This window comes from Cetorhinus maximus, chromosome 10, assembly GCF_964194155.1.
Source record: "Cetorhinus maximus chromosome 10, sCetMax3.hap1.1, whole genome shotgun sequence".
Classification (NCBI taxonomy): Eukaryota; Metazoa; Chordata; class Chondrichthyes; order Lamniformes; family Cetorhinidae; genus Cetorhinus; species Cetorhinus maximus.
In genome coordinates this window covers 54531807-54554371 of record NC_135888.1, presented here as the reverse complement: position 1 = coordinate 54554371, position 22565 = coordinate 54531807, and the positions used below count along the sequence as shown (strand labels likewise).

General features: G+C 46.5%; 1 protein-coding gene across 1 annotated transcript in view; it reads right to left on the bottom strand.

Annotated features, from left to right (window-relative positions):
- Positions 1-22565, bottom strand: part of LOC144685323 (ran-binding protein 17-like) — a 947082-nt gene that overhangs the window by 241190 nt on the left and 683327 nt on the right. The gene's annotated exons all lie outside the window — the stretch shown is intronic.

Genomic DNA, 22565 nt, shown 5'->3' with positions numbered 1-22565 from the left:
TGAACATTAAACAATGAAGTTTAAGTACTTATTGGGCAGAACTTGAGATCATGACATGATATAATTTCACACTGAGCTTGAGTAAGAAGTGTGAGTCTAAGATTGGTGTCTTAAACTTAAATAAAGGTAATTACAAAGGTGTAAAGACAGAATTGGCTAAAGTGAACTGAGAAAATAGATTAAAAGGTAGATAAGTAGAGAAACAGTGGCAGACATTTAAGGAGTAATTCCATAACTCTCAGCAAAGATATATTCCATTGAGAAAGAAAGGCTCTATGAGAAGGATGCACCATCCATGACTAACTAAGGAAGTTAAGGATAGTATCAAAATGAAAGGAAAAGTATACAATAGCGCAAGGGTTAGTGGTAAGTTGGACAGGTTTTAGAAAATAAGGAGGGAGAAATTAGACAATGAGAGAAAGCTAGCTAGAAATATAAAAACACACAGTAAGAGTTTCTACATGTATTTAAAAAGGAAACGCGAAACTAAAGTTGGTCCCTTAGAGGGTGAGAATGGGAAATTAATAATGGGAAACAAGGGAATGGCAGAAGCGTTGAACAGGTATTTTGTGCCTATCTTCACTGTGGAAAAAACAAAAACATATCAAGAATACTTGAAAATCAAAAAGTAAAAGGGAGGGAACAACTTAAAACAATTACAATCACTAGATAAAAGGTACTAATCAAACTATTAGAATTAAAGGCTGACAAATCCCCTGGACCTGATGGTTTTCATCCTGGAGTCTTAAAATAAGTGGCTGGAGAAATAGTAGATGCATTGGTTGTGAACTTCCAAAATTCCATAGATTCTAGAAAGGTCCCAGCAGAACGGAAAATTGCTAATGTACTGCCTCTATTCAAGAAAGGAGGGAAACAGGACGCAGGGAACTAGAGGCCAGTTAAGCCTAACATCTGTCAAATGGAAGAATCCATTATTAAGGAGGTAAAGGCAGAACATTTAGAAAATCAGAATATGATCAGCCAGAGTCAGCATGATGTTGTGCAAGGGAAATCACATTTGACTAATTTATTAGAGTTCTTTGAGGAAGTAACAAATAAGGTGGATAAAAAAATAATCTGTAGATGTGTGTACTTGGATTTTCAAAAGGCATTCGACAAGGTGCCACATCAGAGGTTACTACATAAAATAAGAGCTCATGGCGTGGGGGTAACATATTAGCATCGATAAAGGATTTGTTAGTTAACAGGAAGCAGAGAATAGGGATAAATGGATCAATTTTGGGTTGGCAAGCAGTTACCAGTGGAGTGCCACAGAGATCAGTGCTGGGGCCTCAACTTCTTACAATTTACATCAATGATAGGGATGAAGGGACCAAATATACAGTAGCTACATTTGATGATGTCACAAAGACAGGTAGGAAAGTAAGTTGTGAAGAAGGCAAGGAGTCTACAAAGGGATTGAGATAGATTAAGTGAGTGGGCAAAAATTTGGGAGACGGAGGCCAGCTCTTTCAAGGAGTGGCAATCATTGCTTATAAATTCTCCCGATTTGATGCTGCCTCTTTTTACACACTAGCTGCTGTACGATAAGATTAAATGCCCATTGAAGATTGCAGGAGGGCATGCCAGGAGCAGCACCAGGCATACCTAAAAGTGAGGTGTCAACCTGGTGAAGTTACAACACATGATTACTTGCATGCCAAAGAGCAATAGCAGCAAGTGATAGACAGAGCTAAGTGATTTCATAACCAATGGGTTAGATTTAGGCTCTGCAATCCTGCAACATCCAGTCATGAATGGTGGTGAACAATTAAACAACTCACTGGAGCGGGAGGATACGCAAATAACCCCATCCTCAATGATGGAGGAGCCCAGCATATCAGTGCAAAAGATAAGGCTGAAGCATTTGCTACAATCTTCAGCCAGAAGTGCCAAGAGGATGATCCATCTCGGCCTCCACCGGAGGGGCCCAGCATCACAGCTGCCAGTCTTCAACTAATTCGATTCACTCCACGAAACAGCTGAAGGCACTGGATACTACAAAGGTTATGGGCCCTGGCAATATTCCGGCATTAGTACTGAAGATTTGTGCTCCAGAACTTGCCTCACCCCTAGCCAAGTTGTTCTACTACAGCTACAGCACTGGCATCTTCCTGGCAATGTGGAAAATTGCCCAGGTATTACTGTGCACAAAAAGCAGAACAATCTAACCTGGCCAATCACCACCCCATCAGACTACTCTCCATCATCAGTAAAGTAATGGAAGGGATCATCAACAGTGCTGTCAAGCAGCACCTGTTCAGCAGTAACTTGCTCACTGTCACCCAGTTTGGGTTCCACCAGGGCCACTCAGCTCCTGACCTCATTACAACCTTGGTTCAAACATGGACAAAAGAGCTGAACTCCAGAGGTGAGGTGAGAGTAACTGCCCTTGATATCAAAGCAGCATTTGACGGAGTGTGGCATCAAAGGGCCCTAGCAAAAGTGGAGCCAATGGGAATCGTGGAAAATTCTCAGTTGGTTGGAGTGATATCTAGCACAAAGGAAGATGGTTGCGGTTGTTGGAAGTCAATCATCTCAGTTCTAGGGCATCACTGCAGGAGTTCCTCAGGGTAGTGTCCTAGGCACAAAAATCTTCAGTTGCTTCAACAATGGCCTTCTTTCCACCGTAAGGGCAGAAGTAGGGATGTTTGCTGATAATTGTACAATGTTCAGCATCATTCGCAACTCCTCAGATACTTAAGCAATCCATGTCCAAATACAGCAAGACCTGGACAATATCCAGGCTTAGGCTGACAAGTGGCAAGTAACATTTGTTAAATGTTGAATTGTTGAATCCCCCACTGTCAACATCTTGGGAGTCACCATTGACCAGAAACTGAACTGGACTAGTCATATGAATACTGTGGCTGGAAGAGCAGGTCAGAGGCTAGGAATCCTGCAGCAAGTAACTCACCTCCTGACTCCCCAAAGCCTGTCCACCATCTACAAGGCACAAGTCAGGAGTGTGATGGAATATTCTCCACTTGCCCGGATGAATGCAGCTCCAACAACACTCAAGAAGCTTGACACCATCCAGGTCAAAGCAGCCCGCTTGATTGGCAACCCATCCACATTCACTCCCTCCACCCCTGATGTACAATTGCAGCAGTGTGTACCATCTACAAGATGCACTGCAGGAACTCACCAAGCCTCCTTAGGCAGCACCTTCCAAACCCACGACCACTACCATCTAGAAGGACAAGGGCAGCAGACACATGGGAACACCATCACCTGGAGGTTCCCCTCCAAGCCACTCACCATTCCTTCCTTCACCATCGCTAGGTCAAAATCCTGGAACTCCCTCCCTAACAGCACTGTGGGTGTAGCTACACCACATGGACTGCAGCAGTTCAAGACAGAAGCTCACCACCACCTTCTCAAGGGAAATTAGGGGTTGTCAATAAATGCTGGCCTAGCCAGCGATGCCCACATCCAATGAAGGCACATAGAATATACTCATTGGGCAGGATTTTCCCCCCATTGGGGGTGAAGTTGAGGGGCGGGCGCGCACAGGCGCGCTTCCAATCGGCGCCCCCAATTGGTGGCGCGGAGCCATTTTACGTGGGCAATTAAGGCCCGCCCAGCGTGACGTCCACACAGAAGCGCTGTGCGCTCCCTGTGCGGGCAGGGGGGGGGATTCCCAAAATTGAAAGTGCGCTCTTTCACGCATGCACACGAAAGAGTGCACTCATCTCCCTGAGGCTAAGTGCTGCCTCAGGGAGATCAGCTTTAAATGTGAAAAAGCTAAAAACAGAAAAATAAGATTTCCCTAACATGTCCCCTGATGTGACACTGTCACAGGAATTGGGACATGTCCATAATTATTACAAAAACTTTATTAAAATTTTTTAAAGCCTACATGAAACCTCATTCCGCCCGTGGATGAGGTTTCATGCTTTTTCTAATTCCCGCCGGGGCTCCTGGCCTGCCTGCCAACCTTAAGGTTGGACGGGCAGGTCCACTAATTAGTTTAATTACTCTGTCAATGACTGATTTTGCTGAGCCCCCGCCTACTGGAAAATTTAAATGGGGCGCGGTGACGTTGGGAGTTCCGCCCGACGTCACCACACATCATTTTACACATCAACAAGCGGGGCCCCGCTCACTGACGGGAAAATCCTGCCCATTGGAGTTTAGAAGAGTGAGAGGTGATCTTATTGAAACACAAAATCCCTTAGGGGTTTAACAGGGTATATGCTGAGAGGATGTTTCCCCTTGTGAGGGGAGTCTAGGACTAAGGGACAGAGGGGTGTCCTATTTAAGGTAGAGATAAGGAAGAATTTCTTCTCTCAAAGGGTCATTCGTCTGTGGAGGCTGGATCATTGAATCTGAGGTGGACAGATTTTTATCACAAGGGAGTCAAGGGTTATGAGGGACAGACAAGAAAGTAGAGTTAAGACCACAATCAGATCAGCCATGAATAATCAAATGACAGAGAAGACTCAAGGGGCTGAATGGCCTACTCCTGCTCTTAATTCATGTGTCCTTAAGTCTGACAGAAGCCTGGTTTTCCAGTTCAGATCAGTGCTCCCTCTCCACAGTTTCTTCCCTTCTCTGCTGAAGGTATCCATCCTTGTTGGGGTATACTTCCTCTGGCATCTCACCCATGCAACTACCCTGATCTCGTCATAAGTGTTGGTGTTGGGGTTGGGGGGGAGGGGGGGGCATCAAGGCTTAGTACAGCCCTTTTCTCACACTAACATGGTTTGGAAAGGGGTCACTGGATTGTGAGGAGCGGTAGGAACACCAATGAAACTGGTCTCAACTGGAGAACTGCATTCAATTCTCTGCATCACAGGTCAGGATTTAAGTCAAGACATTGGAGAGGGGACAGAGGACATTTACTAGAATGAGACAAGGGACGAAGGACTTTAGTTATCTGGAGAGATGGAGAGGTTAAGGGGATATTTGATACATGTGTTCACAATTATGAAGGGTTTTGATAAGAGTAAATAAGGAGAAAATATTTCCATTGGCAGAATAACCAGAGGGCACATATCAAAGGTGTTTAGCACAAGATCCAAAGGGAAGAAACATTTTTAAACTGTGAGTTATGATCTGGAATGCACTGCCAGTATAGTGCAGTGTCAGGAAGATATAATAATTTCCATAATATTATTGGAATTTATTGTAAAATAGAGCAATAGTGGGATACATCTATGTGTGTGTGTGTGAGAGACTTAAATGGATTAAAGGCAGCTGATCTAAAGGCTTTGGTGTAAACTGTTGCTGGATCAAAATCCTGGAACTCCTTCCCTAACAGCAGTGTGGGTGTATCTATACCATATGGACTGCAGAGGTTCAAGAAGGAAGCTTGCCACGACCTTCTCAAAGGCAACTAGGGATGGGCAATAAATGCTGGCCCAGCCAGCGAAGTCCATATCCTGTGAATGAATTTTTAAAAAACATGGTAAAAATGGGGGAGTTTAGAATGTAAGGTAAAAAGGACATTTGCATTTTTAAATAAACCAGTTTAGATTGTTTTCAAAGGAAGGGTGAAATGTGTCACCTAGCCAGGTGAAGTTTACAAACAGTGTGTTTATTTTTCCCAAAGATTACTGGTAAAACTTTGCGCTGTGAGAAGTTTTTATTACCAGGAAGATAAAATCCAAAAACACAATGAAACAATGGGAATTTGTATTCAAAGGGGAAAATATGTATAAAGGAGTGAAGGCTGTGTGTAAGGGTAGGCATTTTAAGATCTTACAAGTGTGAAAAGCCATCAGAATCTATGCCTCAAACAGCTATCTTCAAGGACTGAAGTTAAGAGAACTCACTTTGAATTCGACTGTTCAGGATATCGTTTACTTTGCCTGGGTCTTTTTAAAAATATGTGTCTTAGTGTTGCCTTAACGCAAGTGTACCTGGGAGTCAGATTAGGTAGGGGGTTTAGAAGCTATCATAGTAGCAATTTGTAGATCTATGTATGTATTTAAAGTCATTTCTTCTATAATAAATGTTTAATCTAGTTTTGTAAAAACCTATAAGACTTGGTGGTCTTATTACTTCTGAACTCAAGGCACAAATCTCGAAATTTATACAAATTGCAAAACAAGTTGTTGCACATGTTTCATGTTTCCCTTTTGGCATTTGAACAACTCAACATTTACCATCGGCTGTGCCATAACAGCAGCAATCAGAATATGGGTTCTGCGGCTAGTTTTTTTTGGGGCGTCTGAACCTCAATATAATAAATATTTTAAAATACCATAACAAAACAGAAAAAAATAGAAAAAATAGTTTTGTGAAACCACATATCTTAGAGTGATTAAAGTGGTTTACTTGGCTGAGGCTCCAAGACACCTAAATCACCTATTTCACCGAACCTCACAAGATTAGTAGATACTTACTTCAGCTGAGAAAGACAGTTGAGCCCATCTTAATCCATCATTCTAAAATACCCTACAGTCCCTCCATTGCAATATCCAATCATTTCTTAAATGATGCTCCAGAATGTTCCACGTTTCAATCACCTTTTGTGTGAAGCTGAATTTTATGAGTTCAGTTTTAAATTTGCCTTTTACTACTTTACACCTGAGAAACCTTGTCCTATTTTTGCAATTCAAAGTAATATTACGGATATACCTGTTCCATACCACGTGCCATCTTAAATGCCAATTTAAATTCAGCTTTCTCATCCTTCCTTTCCATGCTGAAAAGCAAAAGTTTCTTCAGTCTTTCCTCAGAACTCTAACAGTGGAGATCATCTTAGCGGCTCTTCTTGTACTGTATCCAGTATTGTCTCTCTCTCGTGTCCACAGTGCTCAAGTTTTGGTTCTATCAGGTCACTGCACAGTTTGACCACAACTTCCTGTGACTTGTATTCCACAGTTTTGACCTAGTAATTCAACATTCTGTTGGCTTCATTGATTACTGCATTGTATTGGTTAAACATGTTCAGTGTTGAGTCTATTATTTCACCATGGGCTGGATTTTATGGGCCCCACCTCCCCCACCAAGGCTAAAAAGCCAGACTACCCTTGATCATTGCAGCTGCCCCACAACAATTTAACACTAGAAGCAGCGTTTAGTAATTTAAGGCAAGACTTCTGCCTCGGGTCTTTGCAAGAGCTGCTGGCTAATCAGATGGCCGGCAGCTCTGTAGGTCCAGCACTGCCACCAGGAGCGGTGGCCAATCCTGGGATCATAGACAGTCCCAACACCTCAAGGATCCCAGCTAAGTCCAGAGTCAGGGTGGATCTTGCTTCAGCCTGACATGAGGGGGGTGAGGGGACTGAGGGGTTGGATTCAAAAGACCATCACTTCAGGGCCTCAATTTGCCTCAGGACAGAAAGGGCACCCGCAAGTGGTTGGAGGGAGGTGGGACGACAGCAGGATCTCCACCTCACACCTTCTCACTCGGTCACAAGGCCCCACCCACCTCTGAATTCACCGTGAAGGGGGCATTAAATTCCACCCCATGTGTACAAAAGAGTTGTGTATGCATTAGTGCATATTTGTACCTGGGACACTGCCACTAGGACAGATACTTCTGACTGGGCGGGACAGGCCTGCATAGATCCATATTGGTGAACATGCATGTGTCAAGAGGGCAGACCCAAAGGCGATTGTCAATGTCCGTCAGACTTTCCATGAACCCTCTAATTGAGGAATGCTTCATATCTTTAAGTTACTGCATTATCTCCAATGATGTTTTTGCCAAATCATCAGAACAGTCAAGCATTTTAGTGTTTGCATTTCACACCTCTTAGGCATTACAGAAGATGTTAGTCCCTTATTGTCTTCAGTAGAAAGCTCTGTTGCAATACACTTTAAATGAAAAACAAAGTTCTCTTAAGAGGCAGCTGTTGCAGTGATATCAGGGACCCACATCCTGCCTCCATTCTCTGCTCTATGCCATTTTCCAGTTTATATAATAAGGGTCAATGAAGCAGCTCAGATGACTGACAGGTATTTCCGTGATCTGCTATGCTCACAATGATCTCCTTTAATGTGGTGAGACCAATTTGCTCACTTAAGTTTCCCTGCGCCATCATTCATTTACACCTGCAGCTGATTTCAAAATATTTATTCCAACAGCAGCTGAGTCAGTGCAGGCAAAGGGCATGGCAAGCAATATTCTGCACTCCTGCGCAAGAAAACCTTAGAGTTTGCTATTCAGGTCCAGGTTCAAGATAGAATTAAAGCATGTTATGATTTAAGGCAATATCACAGTTATCAGATACATTCAGGCAATCTACGTGAACCATTACTTAATCTGTTTCCTTTTCACGTATCTTTTACAGGCCTGAACGACTCATTTTGTTTTTTTGATCTTCTCAATCAGCGAATACCCCCAGCCACTGCTGACAAGGTGTTTCATGAGAAAGTGTGTACAGTACACCTAATAAACCCTAGTCAAAGCAATGTCACAATTTCATTAAGTGGATTTAATAATTGTCTTTTATCAGTACTTTTATGCAGACAAGTTCAATCAACAGAGTTATAGAGTGAGACACATGGTGGTCTGCATTTTAACACAAAATGTAATTTTGCAGTTAGACCTATAAAATGAATGTTTGTGGCTCCTATCATCATACAAAAGATACAGTTCCCAAACAACCAGGGTTTCCACGACCTGACTCATTCTTCACTCCTCCAGCTCCATCAAGTCAGGGGACCAACACTTCTTCAATGAGAAGTGTTGAAGGGCGGGTCAGGAACAGTACCAGGCATGCCTCAGAATGAAGAACCAGCATAATTAAGCTACAACACAGAGCTACAAGCTAAATACCAGAAGTGGCATGCTGCGCCCAGAGCTAAGTGGTCACATACAAAAGATCAGGAAAAGCTCTGTAGCTTTAATGGACTGCACTGGACCACTACATGGACTGCAGCAGTTCAAGAAGGTAGCTCACCACCCCTTCTCAAGGGTAATTAGAGATGGGCAATAAATGCTGGCCTTGCTAGCAACGTTCAGAATAAAGAAGGTTCAGAATAAACAAAGAATAAAAACAAGCTGTATAATATCCAGCCAAGAATGGAAGACAGAGATGTCAAAATAAATCCCCATTCCCTGGAGGCAGAGCACAGAAAGTAAGTTCAAGAAACAAGAGACCTCAGTAAAAGTGTCATGTGAATATTCTAAGTTAGTCTCCTCTCATATACCCCAGCAACTACACACTCTGCCCTGCTTCACCAGGCAGTGAAGTGAAGTGGCCCAAAAAGGTGAGTGAATTGTAGGTCTATAAGAAGTGGACCAAAAGGAATAATGTAGGCTGTTCCTGCGTCAGGTACCTCCAACCCTCACCCACCTAATTTTGCCTGAACACTGCAGCGAGACCCCAGTCAGTGCAAAGAGTTCCCTGGCAGCATGGTAATGAGGTCCAGCCCTTGAAATAAACCACAATCAGGTAACTGGTCCAAGCACTTCACTGACCAGTCTTCTGCCACAAAGTTGTGACATTAAGAAGTGATTAAGTGTACTGGACATGGTGAAGGTTATACACCCTGACACATCTCGGCTGTAACACTAAAGACATATGCATCAGAACCAATAGCATCCACTCCCCCCGGCTGGCCCTGCACTCAAGCTATTCCGTACAGCTATAACAATGTCGTCTACTCAATAATGTGGAACGTTGCCCTAGTATATCCTAATTTTAAAAAGTATGATGAATTTAAAATAAAAACATAAAAAACTAGAAAAACTCAGCAGGTCTGGTGGAGAGAGCATCTATGGAGAGAGAAACAGAGATAACGTTTCAAGTCCGTATTACTCTTCTTCTTCTGACTTCCTCACACTCACTCCATCTGTTTTCATGCAGGAGAAGTTGGATAACAACAGCAGGGAGAGGTCCCAGACCGGGGGTAGAGTGGCCCACATTAGGCCCCTCACTCACTTTGAGGAGCGGCCATCGTGCTGACTGGTGAGGGTGTGGACCGTGCCTGCGTCGACAGTGAGGTCGGCGGTGAACACCCATGTGAGGATCCTGAACCACATTATCCCTCTCTCAACGCAACTGAGAGTGCTCTCTCCCCTGCTAGTGACTCTGCTGCCATGCCCTAATTATCTCTACTTTGGTTCATAGGGGGCTTTGCCAAGTGACCGGCACTCTCAGTCAGCTAGTCCCTCAGCTCCACCCATGTCCTCACCTCCAGCCAAGAGGACACCACCTCCATTGAAGAGCTGGAAATAAGCAGCCTGATCACAGTGCTTACCCACACCTTCCACCAGCGCAGAGACACACACCTTGGTGGGACCTAGATCTAGAGCAGGCTCAAGTTCATAATCTGCTGGTCACTGCATGGACACAAGTCCGCAGCAGGAGGAGGCAGGTTCAGCCAAGCTCCCTGATGCTTGGAGGGCTGCTGGGGAAGAGGCATCTGTGAGGTCCAAGTCAGATGATGAGCCTCTGGATTCGCACTTCCAACCCATTGTGGAGAGTCAGCAGAAGGTGGGGGAACATCACGCGGAGCTGTTGGAAGCCCTCAACAAATTGGCATGTGAGTTGGAGGACTGCGTCCGCCTGTTCTTTGATGAAGAGGTGCCTGCATGTATGCATATGGATGTCTCCATGGGAAGGATGGCGGACACCATGGAGACCGTGGTCTAGAAGAACGTGGAGATGCACGCAGACCCGCACTCCATCGTGGCAGCCATGGGTGACTTCCTGCAGTGGCAATGTGAATGGGGAATGGGGCACCTCAATGCCCCTCCAGATGTTCCTTCCCCTCAAGGAGTCAGGCTGGGGCACTCGTGCACCCAAAGAGAGGAGGACCAGCAGCTAGACTCCCCTGGGTCATCCACTGAGGAATCTCAGGGGCTGTCCTCTCCCTCTGAGTCCCCTTTACCTGTGACCCCCTCAACCTCGCCTTCTATTGCCTCAGGGGAAGCAGCTGGCCCACAGGAGACAGCCAAAGCAAGCCGAGGCCCTCAAACTCTCTGCTCCCCAGAGGACATATCCCGAAGTCATCAGAGTCAACAGGGCCAACCATTGCACAAGCTGTCTCCAACCCTGCTGTGGAAGTCGAGGCAGCACCTGGAAGTGTTAGGCCTAGAAAAGTTAAGAAATTTTAATTAAAGTTGGTTGCCCAGGTGAACACATTTTGTCACTTTATAATCTGAAAATATATTCACTTTCACTGAATAATGTGTAATGGTGTCTTTCAGCTTCATTGACAGGCTTTGAGAGTTCTCCCACTGCATCCCCACCACCCCCCACCTAGCAATTCAGCTGCATGCAGCCGGGTCACGAGTGATTCTGGAGGGAGAAATGTGTGTGTGGCAGGGCCTTTCGGAGCCCTCGTGCAAGGGCTCTTCCACGCACATGGAGCCTTCATCCATCACACTCAGCTTATGGTCCCAAGCATTTTCAATGCTGCCTGCTGACGTTCTCTTTCAGTTGTCCATCTGAGCTGACCTGCATCTCCACCCACCCACTGACCTCACTCCCATGCAGCACCTGTTCCCGCCCAACATGAATCTGCTTTCATTTTTTTGTTTTAGAAGCATGGTGCTGGAAAATTTGTCTTCAGCTCCCCCGGCCTTTCCCCTACCCCAGTCACCCATTTCCTTTCCCCCATCACTGTTCAGCCCCCGGCATCACCTCCCACCTCCCCACTGTCATCTACCAGGCACAATCCTTTTCTTTTGGGGATGTCCAGGTGAAAGTGCACTTTCCCTACCTTCCCGGGAATCCCACCCCCATCCACATTGACCTCTCCGACCTACTTTCCACCCCCAGGGTCTGTGTCTGCCTCCAAGTCTCCACCAACCACCCTCGCCACCTCTTCTACCGCTACCGTCGCACTCTCACCCTCCAACCTCACTCTGCCCTTTCTCATTCTCACCATTTCCTCCTACCACTCCCATCCTCATTTCAGTCCCAGGTGGCAGTCATCGACTCCACAGACCCCTCCCTTGCATGTTAACCTGGACATCCTCCCCTTACTCCTTCTTCCCCGACTTACTCCTTCCTCCACCCTGACTCCTTCTTCCACCCTGACTCCTTCCTCCACGTGGACTCCTTCCCGACTCTGGCTCCTTCCCCCTTCACAACTTCTTCCTCCACCTGAAGTCCTTTCTCCCCTCCGAACTCCTTCCCCACCCCCGGACTCCTTCCCTTACATCTTCCTCCCCCCTTACACCTACCTCTCCAGTTGCCATAATCTCACCTGTTAGACCCCTTACTCCCTCCACCCCTCCCAACCTCACCCCCCCAACATCATTGTTCCCCTCCTCCCAAACTCACCCCCCTGACACACCAGTCCTCTCCCTAGACCTTCCTTTCCCACCCCGCAGTACACTTTCCTCTCCCAATCCAATCTACATCTTCCTCTCCACTCCCTCGACGATCATCCATTGTAGACCATGGCCAAGACACTAATGTCCCGAAGTAGACTCTCAATGGCGCGCATTTATCCAGGGTCCTGTTGCTGTCAGGCTCCAGCATCTTCTGCTCCTCGGATGTCTGTGATGGGAGCAAGGCCCTGATGGTAAGTCCTGACTTCTGTATGTCACACTTGTCAAGACGTGTTCTGCACCAGCATGTTTTCCTGCTGACGTGGGCACTAAATTTGATGTAGAGGGATGATTCCGGCGAGCTGGGCTTATAATGATATGCAAATGTATTAAAATGAAGTTCCGGATGTGTGGCGGCATGAAACGCAGACTGCCATTGACGGGCAGAGCAGATGATTGCAAACTGGTTTCACGACAGTGTGAAACCGATTTTTGGTCTTCCTGCCATATTATCCCCTCATGCCCGCCATGATGCCCGACGCTGATGAGCGTGGAAAATTCTGCCCTTGGACTGATAAGTATCAGGTAACACTTATGTCCCATAAATGCTAATTAATTACCATTACAAGACAAGGCTCAACATGCTATCCCAATCTTCACTGGCACCACGATTGTAGATTCCCCCACCATCAACATCTTGGAGCAAACCAAAGTTCAACCAGGCCAGCCATATCAACACTCGGGCTACAAGAGTTCATCTCTTGACTGCACCAACAAAAAGGCTCAAGTCAGGAGTTTGCAATGTGCAAACTGTCTATTGAATTTCTTTGAAGTACCTCAGCGGCTGTTGGGATGTCCTGAGATTGTGCAAGGTGTTATATAAATGCAAGTTCTTTCTTCTTGCTAGCCATTGACCCAGGATTCCTGAAGCCCTGTACTGCTCTGCATTCCCCATAACAACCAAAAAATAAAATATTTTCAGGGGTTTACCCAAGATACCACTGCTGGTAGCCCCTCCCCTCCACTCCTGTGTGATGAGTCTTTTGCATCAGAAATTGCTGTTTTGACACGAACCAGTACCGAAATGGTGACCTTATGACAGAAAACAAACTGGATTTTCAACTATTTGATCTCACAAAGGCAGCTACCAGACACCAGTAACAGCTATCATCATTGTTCTTTAAATGGAACTCTACTGACATAAACCCAAACAAGAGTGCTCCAACTTTTTAATTGCTACATTGACTGCTGTATCAAAGATTTGTCCAATGTGTTCTTTGTTATTCCCCATTATAGTTCACTGCTCAGTGCCAGCTTTCTGGGTCCATGTCCTACCCATAGACGCACGCTTTAAAAACCATTGGTCTGGAATTCTTTGAAGAACACACAATGTGCAATTGCTTTATGCATAATTTCTCTGAACAATTATTTCCGCCTAGCCATACTTGTATCTCGAATTGCTCATTGATTCCAAGGCTGATACTACACTCCGCAAACATCTGTCCAACATTAAAACCTGGAGGAGCTGAAATTTCCATTTTTTTTAACTAAAGAAAACCCAATCTGGGGACACAAAACTCTCTCTACAGGTAAAAGATGGAAGAGGCAGCACTCAACAATCTCTGTCCTTCTTCTTCAAGAAGGGGCATGTTAAGGTAGTTACAGGTAGAAGAACAGGCATGCATGATACTGAAGGTAAAGTCAATCACAATGGATAACATGGTGTTCACTGGATTCTTTATTTTGTGTGTGTCAGGGAATTTGTATTGGTGTGGAATGCTTGAGTCTCAGCAGATTCTACACAGGTTCAATACCATCAATCAGTGGGTGATTAGAGTACAATTGTGCTGAGAAAATATCTCCTCTGCTGCTAAATGCCCACAAAGTGAAGACTTGCTGCTGGTTCTTAAGCTGAAGTAAAATTGTTAAAAGGATGAAGTAACTGTTTTAGTGGAAGTTTGGAGAGATTATCTTTAAGATAAATCTACCTTCCTGCACTTTTAAAAACAAGGTGGTTTAAACACACATTGGCAATCAGTGCTGTTGCCTAGATTCCCACACATGGTTTTAAGCATTGCAGTGTAGAATACTCAGTGTTCTGTAATCATCTGTAAAACGTAACAGTCGGTGAAAAGTTAAATTTAGGCCCCATCCTTATAATTATCAGTGTAAACTTCCTATCTGTCTTAATTATTGGGTAACCATTTCCCATCCCATCTCCAGATCATTTGAAGGATGTTGTTCTGTCTCAGACAGATATTCCGCTTCAGTTCATTTCCAGATTTCCAGTATCACATTTTCCTTGCTTTAAATCCATAATCACGCTTTGCGCTGAGATAAAAATAAAATACTGCAGATACTGGAAATCTGAAATAAAAACAGAAAATGCAGAAAATTTCAGCAGGTCTGGCAGCATCTGCAGACAGAGGAAAACAGGGTTATTGTTTTGAGTCCGTATGACTCTTCCTCAGAGCTAAAGAGAAGTAGAAATGTGATGGATTTTATACTGTTTAAGAGGGGGTGGAGCAGGTGGAGCAAAATAGAAGGTCAGGGATAGGTGGGAGCTCAGGAGCGTTGAGAAAGATGTCATGGACACAAGACAAAGGGAGTGTTAATGGTAGTGTTAGAGACTAAAGAAGGTGCTGATAGTGGCATAAAGATAAGATAGCAGAATGTGTTAATAGCACAAGGGTCAGCGTTCTGTGAAAGCACAACATAGAAACAAGTGACAGATGGCCCTATGGGGGGAGGGGGTGTTGGGGAAAAAGGATTAAAAAAATCAAAAAATATATATAAAAAAATAAAAATTAAAATTAAAAAATTGAATTAAAAAAGAGTTAAGTCTGAAAGGCTGCAAAGTGCCTAATCGGAAGATGAGGTGCTCTTCCTCCAGTTTGCAATGGGCTTCACTGGAACATTGCAGCAGGCCAAGGACGGACATGTGGGCATGAGAGCAAGATGGCGTGTTGAAATGGCAAGTGACAGGAAGGTCTGGGTCATGCTTGTGGACTGAGCGAAGATGTTCTGCAAAGTGGTCACCCAGTTTGCGTTTAGTCTCCCCAGTATAAAGAAGGCCGCTTTGGGAGCAGCGAATACAGTAGAACAAACTGAAGGAGGTGAAAGTGAAGCACTGCTTCACCTGAAAGGAGTGTTTGGGGCCTGGAACCGTGAGGAGGGAGGAGGTAAAGGGGCAGGTGTTGCACCTTCTGCAATTGCATGGGAAGGTGCCGTGGGAAGGGGATGAGGAGTTGGGGGTGATGGAGGAGTGGGCGAGGGTGTCACGGAGGGGACGGTGCCTATGGAATGCTGACGGGGTGTGAGGGGAAAGAGATGTGTTTGGTGTTGGCATCATGCTGGAGTTGGCGGAAATGGTGGAGGATGATCCTGTGAATGCGGAGACTGGTGGGGTGAAAAGGGAGGACAAGGAGAATCCTATCATGGTTCTGGGGGTGAGGAGAAGGGGTGAGGGCAGAGGTGCAGGAGATGGGTCAGATACGGTTGGGTGCCCTGTCAACCACAGTGGGATGGGAACCCTCGGTTAAGGAAAAAAGAAGACATGCCAGAAGTGCTGTTTGGAAGGTAGCATCATTGGAACAGATGTGACGGAGGTGGAGGAACTGGGAGAATGGAATGGAGTCCTTACAGGAAGCAGGGTGTGAGGAGTTATAGTCGAGGTAGCTGTGGGAGTTGGTGGGCTTGTAATGAATATTGGTAGAAAGTCTATCACCAGAAATGGAAGGGAAGGGAACTGTCGGAGATGGACCATGTGAAAATGAGAGAGAGATGGAAATTGGAAGCAAAATTGGTAAATTTTTCCAGGTCCAGACGAGAGATGAAGTGCCACCGATACAGTCATTGATGTACAAAAAAAGAGTTGTGGGAGGGGGCCTGAGTAGGACTGGAACAAGGAATGTTCCACATACCCCACAAAAAGACAGGCAAAATTGGGGCCCATGCGGGTAACCATAGTCACACCTCTATTTGGAGAAAGTGAGTTAAGTTAAAGGAGAAATTGTTCAGTGAGGGAACAAGTTCAGCCAGGTGGAGGAGAGAGGTGATGGATGAGGATTGTTTGGGCCTCCGTTCAAGGAAGAAGCAGAGAGCCCTCAGACTGTCCTGGTGGGGGATGGAGGTGTAGAGAGATTGGACATCCATGTTAAAGAGGAGGCGGTTAGGGCCAAGGAACTGGAAATTGTTGATATGATATAGAGCATCAGAGGAATCATGGATGTAGGTGGGAAAAGACTGGACAAGGGGAGAGAGAATGGAGTCAAGATAGGGAGAAATTAGTTCCATGGGGCAGGAACAGGCTGACACGATGGGTCTATCAGGACAGTCCTGTTTGTGGATTTTGGGAAGGAGGTAGAAGTGGGCTGTGTGGAGTTGGGAGACTATGAGGTTGGAAGCTGTGGAGGGAAGGACATGAGGTCAGTGACAGTCCTGGAAGCAAACGTTTGATGTTTGGTGGTAGGGGGTAGGGAGAGTTGGCGGTTAGCCCTGCGCACCACAGTCTAGATCATTAATATATATCAGGAAGAGCAAGGGTCCCAACACTCACCCCTGAGGAACACCACTACAAACCTTCCTGCAACCTGAAAAACAACCATTTATCACGAAGTTATTATGTAAAATGCCATCTCAGCTGAGCAATTAAAAGAAATTAAAGAATCAGAAGTATATAGAAACAGCCAAGAACCATTGTGAAGCACTAGTGGGGCATTTTTATTAGTAAAAGGTACATTGGCTGTGGAGAATTTGGCGATGTTCTGACAACACAATAAGTTGTGAAGTAGTTATTCATCGCTGCTGGTCAAAATCCTGGAAGTCCCTACTTAAGAGCACTGTAGAAGTACTTTCACTATGAGGACTGCTGCAGTTCAAGAATAAAGGCCACTATTACCTTCTCAAGAACAATCAGGGAAGGGCAATAAATGCTGGGCTTGCTTGCAATCAGGATCAGATGCGATGCATCTGAGGATACTGAAAGATGTAATGGTGGTAATTTCAAACTACTGGCAATATTCTTTCAATCCTCCTTGGACAACAGGGGCTTGTGCCAGAGGACTGGAGAATTGCAAATGTTACACCCTTATTGAAAAAAAGGTGCAAGGATAAACCCAGCAACTAGAGGCTGGTCAGTTTAACTTCGGCCGTGGGAAACCTTTTAGAAATGAGGAACCAGGACAAAAATAACACTAACTCGGATAAGTATGGATTAATTCAGGAAAGCCAACACACATTTGGTAAAGGCAAATCGTGTTTGACTAACTTGATTAAGTTATCTGATGAGGTAACAGAGAGGGTTGATAAAGGTAATGCTGCTGATGCAGTCTATATTGACTTTATAGACAAAGTGCCAATCAGCCCCCAAAATGGCATTCTTAATTTTATTTGTTAAGTTTCCTTCAAAAGTTTTGTTGTTTTGTTACAGTGCCCCTTTAAGGGGCTGTCAATTTAATTAGTTTATTTGTTCATTAGTCTATTTTATTGGTACTCAAAAGAGTAAAATAAATTTATCAGCAAAGTTGAAGCTCATGAACTAAAGGAGACTGGCAACATAGATATGATAAAAACAAAAAACAGCGGATGCTGGAAATCCAAAACAAAAACAGAAATACCTGGAAAAACTCAGCAGGTCTGGCAGCATCAGCGGAGAAGAACAAAGTTGACGTTTCGAGTCCTCACGATGCTGCCAGACCTGCTGAGTTTTTCCAGGTATTTCTGAACATAGGTATGATGTTGGCTGAGTGACAAGATACAGTGGGGAACTGTTGTATCTTGAACTGGAGGATGGTATACAGTGGGGCTGATTGTTGGGACCAGGACCACTGCTTTTCTTGAAAATATATTAATGATCTAGAATTGGTGCACTGGACACAATTTCAAAATTTGCATAAAACTTGGAAGCATTGTGAACTGTGAGGAGAATAATGATAGACTTTGAGACGACACAGACAGGCTGGTAGAATGGGTGGACATATGGCAGATGGAATTTACTGCGAGCAGTGTGAAATGATACATTTTCACAGGAAGAACATGGAGAGGCAAAATGAAATGAAGGGCAGGATTCAAAGGGGTGCAAGAACAGAAAGACCTTGGGATGTATGTGTACAAATTGCTGAAGATCTGGACCGGTCCTGTGCTGACAGTGAGGTCGGCGGTGCTCTACCAAGTGAGGGTCCAGCAGTGCAACATACATCAGATAACCATGCTGTGAGTAATATGTCCTGTTTCATAGGCCACTGCCATGCACTAATTATCTCTCCTTACTTTTGCAAGCACATCTGGGGAACAGCCAACAGAGTCCATGACCTAGAGCCTCCAATCAAGCCATGAAGAAACCTCTGAAGAGGAATCTGGAGGCACCCTCCTTGAAGTCACGTCACAGCACTCATCCACTTCCACCGGCGCAGAGACAAACACTTTAGAGGGACCTAGCTTTAGAATAGCCTTGGGATCACAGTCTGGTGAGCACATAGCACTGTCTGATCCGCAGCAGGCAGTGGGAGGGACTTTCCAGGTGCCCGGCACTTGGAGGACTGCTGGAGGGCAGAAATTTTCTGAGTCTGAATCAGGTGATGAGCCTCTGGACTTGGTCATGTCACAGTTGGTGGAGCTGCAAAGGCAAGCTCGGGAACATCAGGAAGGGATGTTGGGTGTGCTCCTCAGATTGGAAGGAACGATGGAGGAGTCCATCCGTCTTCAGGCTGAGGTGATAGCGCCAGCATGCCAACGCACCGAGGTCAACACTGGTAGGATGGTGGCCGCCATGGAGACCTTGGTCCAGGATGTCGCTCCTGCACTGCTGCGCGGGCTGAACCCCATTGCTGATGCCATAGTTGGCCTCCAAGAGTGTGTACGCGAGAGGCATATGGGACCGATTGATCTCACTCTAGCTACCCCTTCGCCTCAAGAGGTCAGCCTGGGGTCCTTGGGCTCCTATAGGGAGCAGGATCAGCAGGTGTCCCCTCAGGGCCATCCATCCAGGTGACTGCGGGTGTGTCCAGCCCATCCGAATTGCTCTTCCTGTGACCTCAGCAGCTCCAGCTCCACAGGCTGAGGAGGATGCCACTGCCATATAGTATGACCTCGAAACCAGGCCAGGGCCCTCCAAGTCTCGGCCCTCCGGAGGATGCCCACCAAGGTCATCAAAAACAGGGTTTGGCAGTCAGCAGGCTGCCTCCACCTCCACTGTGGATGTCTGGGGAGCAACAAGACATAGCGGTAGGGTTAGGAAAGTTAAGAAGATGTAGTTGCACAGCCTGGGCACGGGTATTAATCACTTGTACATCCTGTTTACTATTGTTAATAAACTCCCAATAATGTCTCCCTGCCTATGTCTCCTTGTTCTGATGAGCTGTGTTCCTGTCACTCAGATGTGAAACCTTTCTGCATAAGATAGAGGCAGGTGTCTCAGTCCAGGGCCTCTTCCCTGTGCTTTGTGCAGCCTTCTGACCAAAGTGATAGTCCGGCCTCACACTCCTGGACACATTAGTGATGCCTGCACCTCGGAGGCACTGGTCATTGCTGCCAGAACGTGGTGGGCAGGCATCACAGAGTTCTGCCATTCTCTCTGAGTGCTCTCAGCTCCTTTAAGGTGGGGCTGGCCCCCATCTCTTCAGCATCTGTGACCAGTCACACTGTGCTCCTGAAGGGATCAGGTGCTGAAGACGGACATAGGATCAGGTGCTTCTAAAGTTTCATGGCTGCGTCTCTGTGATATGACCCTGATCACAGAGCGCAAGCGAGCTGCCCTTGGACAGACAGGAGTCAGATATTCTCAGAGGCTATGTGAAGATCTATGGAGTATCCTCACTGCATGTTGTCATCATCCTCCTGCAATCGAGCAACTATTAGGGCCTCCGCTGTGGCTCCGTGACAGAAGCATTATCACAGCGGGTATGCGTGGTGCCCTAAGCCAGACTGGAGTCAAATGTGCGCAGATGCAATGTGAGGATCTATAGGTCTCCTCACTGCATGTTATCATCATCCCCCACAAATTTAGCAGCATCCCCGTCATCATCGCCTTCGAGGACCTCCTCACCCTTATCCCCGTCAGCGTCCTCTTCAACCGAGGGGACCACCAGCTTCTCCATCTCCTCCTCAGCCAGCTCCTCTCCCGCGTTGCAGCGCCAGGTTGTAAAGGGCGCAGCAGACGACCACGATGCATGACACACTCTGTGGACTGTATTGCAGGGCTCCACCAGACTGGTCCAGGCACTGGAACCTCATTTTCAGCATCCTGATGGTCTGCTCCACCAAGTTGCGAGTTGCAGCATGAGCCTCATTATAGCGTAGCTCTGCTTCAGTCTGAGGCCGCCGCAGGGGTGCCATCAGCCACAGCCTCTGCAGGTAGCCCTTGTCCCCTGCAGCTTCTGTGGACCCTGGAATACATCAGGGATCTGTGACTGGCTGAGAATGTAGGGGTTGTGCACACTTCCTGGAAACCGTGTGCAGACCTGCAGGATGCGCTTCTGATGGTCGCACACCAGCTGCACATTCAGCGAATGGAAGCTCTTGCAGTTGATTTAGTTAACCACGTATTGTAACGGAGACCTGAGTGCCACATGAGCGCAGTCGTTGGCACTCTGCACCTGTGGGAAACCCAAGATCTGGGCAAATCCAATCACACTTGCTTCCTGGTTTGCTTGGTCCTGGGCGAAGTGCACAAAGTTGTGTGCTCTCGTGAAGATGCATCCGTGACCTCATGGATGCATTTGTGAGTGGAGGCTTCAGAGATCCCACAGAGGTCACCTGTGAAGCCCTGAAAGGAACCACTGATGCAGAAATAGAGCACCACGGTCACTTTCACGGCCACTGGCGGTGCATGCCCTCCATGTCACCAAATCGTTCAGGGGTTGGCAGATGTGACCAACCAGTTCCCTAGACATGCACAGTCTATGGCGACACTGGTTCTCGGTCATCAGCAGGAATGAAAGGCAGCATCTATAAACCTTGGCTGTCACTAAGCACTGACCAGCAATGGCTCACTGTGGCTCTTCAATGGTGTATGTGGGAGCCCCAGCTGCCCCTTCTTCCTGAGGGTGCTGCTCCCCACTCTGTGCAGCCAGGTGCCTCAGTTACCCTCTCCTCTGTCGTCTTCGCTCTCTGTCTCCCATGAGGCATACAGCTAGTTCACCAGGCTCCATGATCCTGATGTGCTCCTCCTACAAGATGAAAGAGAGAGACATGTGGGTTAGCATGGGTGTACTAAGAACCTGACTTGGTTAAGTCTGAAGGCCCCTTAATGCATTGCGGAGAGTGCTGGCCACCACTTTGATGGCCTGAGATTAGTGTGCTGCATGGCTGCCTGAAACCCCACCTTCCTCCACCAACTGATTGGCAGCAGCTTTGCCCATTGGACTGCATACTATGCTCTCAGCTCAGGTGCAGGCATTCTCCTAACCCACAGTGCAAGGCAGCACTGTTAGCTTGAATCAGCGGGGAGACTGGTCCAAAACATGATGCTGACATTGCAAGGGGCTGTGAGCGCCTCCACCAGTGACTGCTCCACAATGAGCTTTGGCAAGGAGATTGTATGACAGGCATGGTCGTCCAACTGTTCTGCAGTCCACTAAAATGCTCATTGTTTTGCGGTCTGTGCATGAGGGGTGAAAAGCTCTGGAGCATTTGGTGGCACTTTGATGCCTCTGTGTTGCTTGAGTGGGCATATAAGCTAGAAGCCTGACTCCAATTGTATCAATGGCTGTGCCTGAACTGTCTCAGTTGCAGAGGAATGGTCACTTTATATAATGCGTCCCTAATGCCTGGCTGCTTCCCTCTCCCACCCTACCCCCCACCCATAATGCAGGGCAGCCCTTGCAAGCCCAACCCCCCCAAGTCACCTCAACTGCAGGGCTGCCCTTGCCTCCCCCACCGTGCGCCTCAAGCTTGAAGTCCAACAGGCGACCCTGGTGAGCGCTGCATAATGTTACTGTGTACTGACCTCTGAGTTCTCCTCAAAGTGTAGCCTGCCAAGTGCACGCCTTTTATGTGCTGTTGTGAAACACGTCAGGACAATCCAATGGGGGAGGAGCGACGATTCTGGTGGGCAGGCCTAATAATGATATGCAGACAAATAAGAATGATGTTTCCAATGTCCCATGGCAGGAAATGCAGCCCACCATCAGCGGACTGAGTGGATGATCGCAAACTGGTTTCACGCCATTGTGAAACCGATCGCGCCATATTGTCCGCTCACTTCTCCGAACATGCCCGAGGCTGGCGGGCACTGAAAATCCCAGCCAACCTGTCCAATTCTGGGCACCCAACTTTAGAAAAAATGAGAAGACTTTAGAGAGGGTGCAGCTGAGGTTTGTGATAATGGATCCAAGGGTGAAAAATTTCAGTTACGAGGATAGATTGGAGAAGAGAAGGT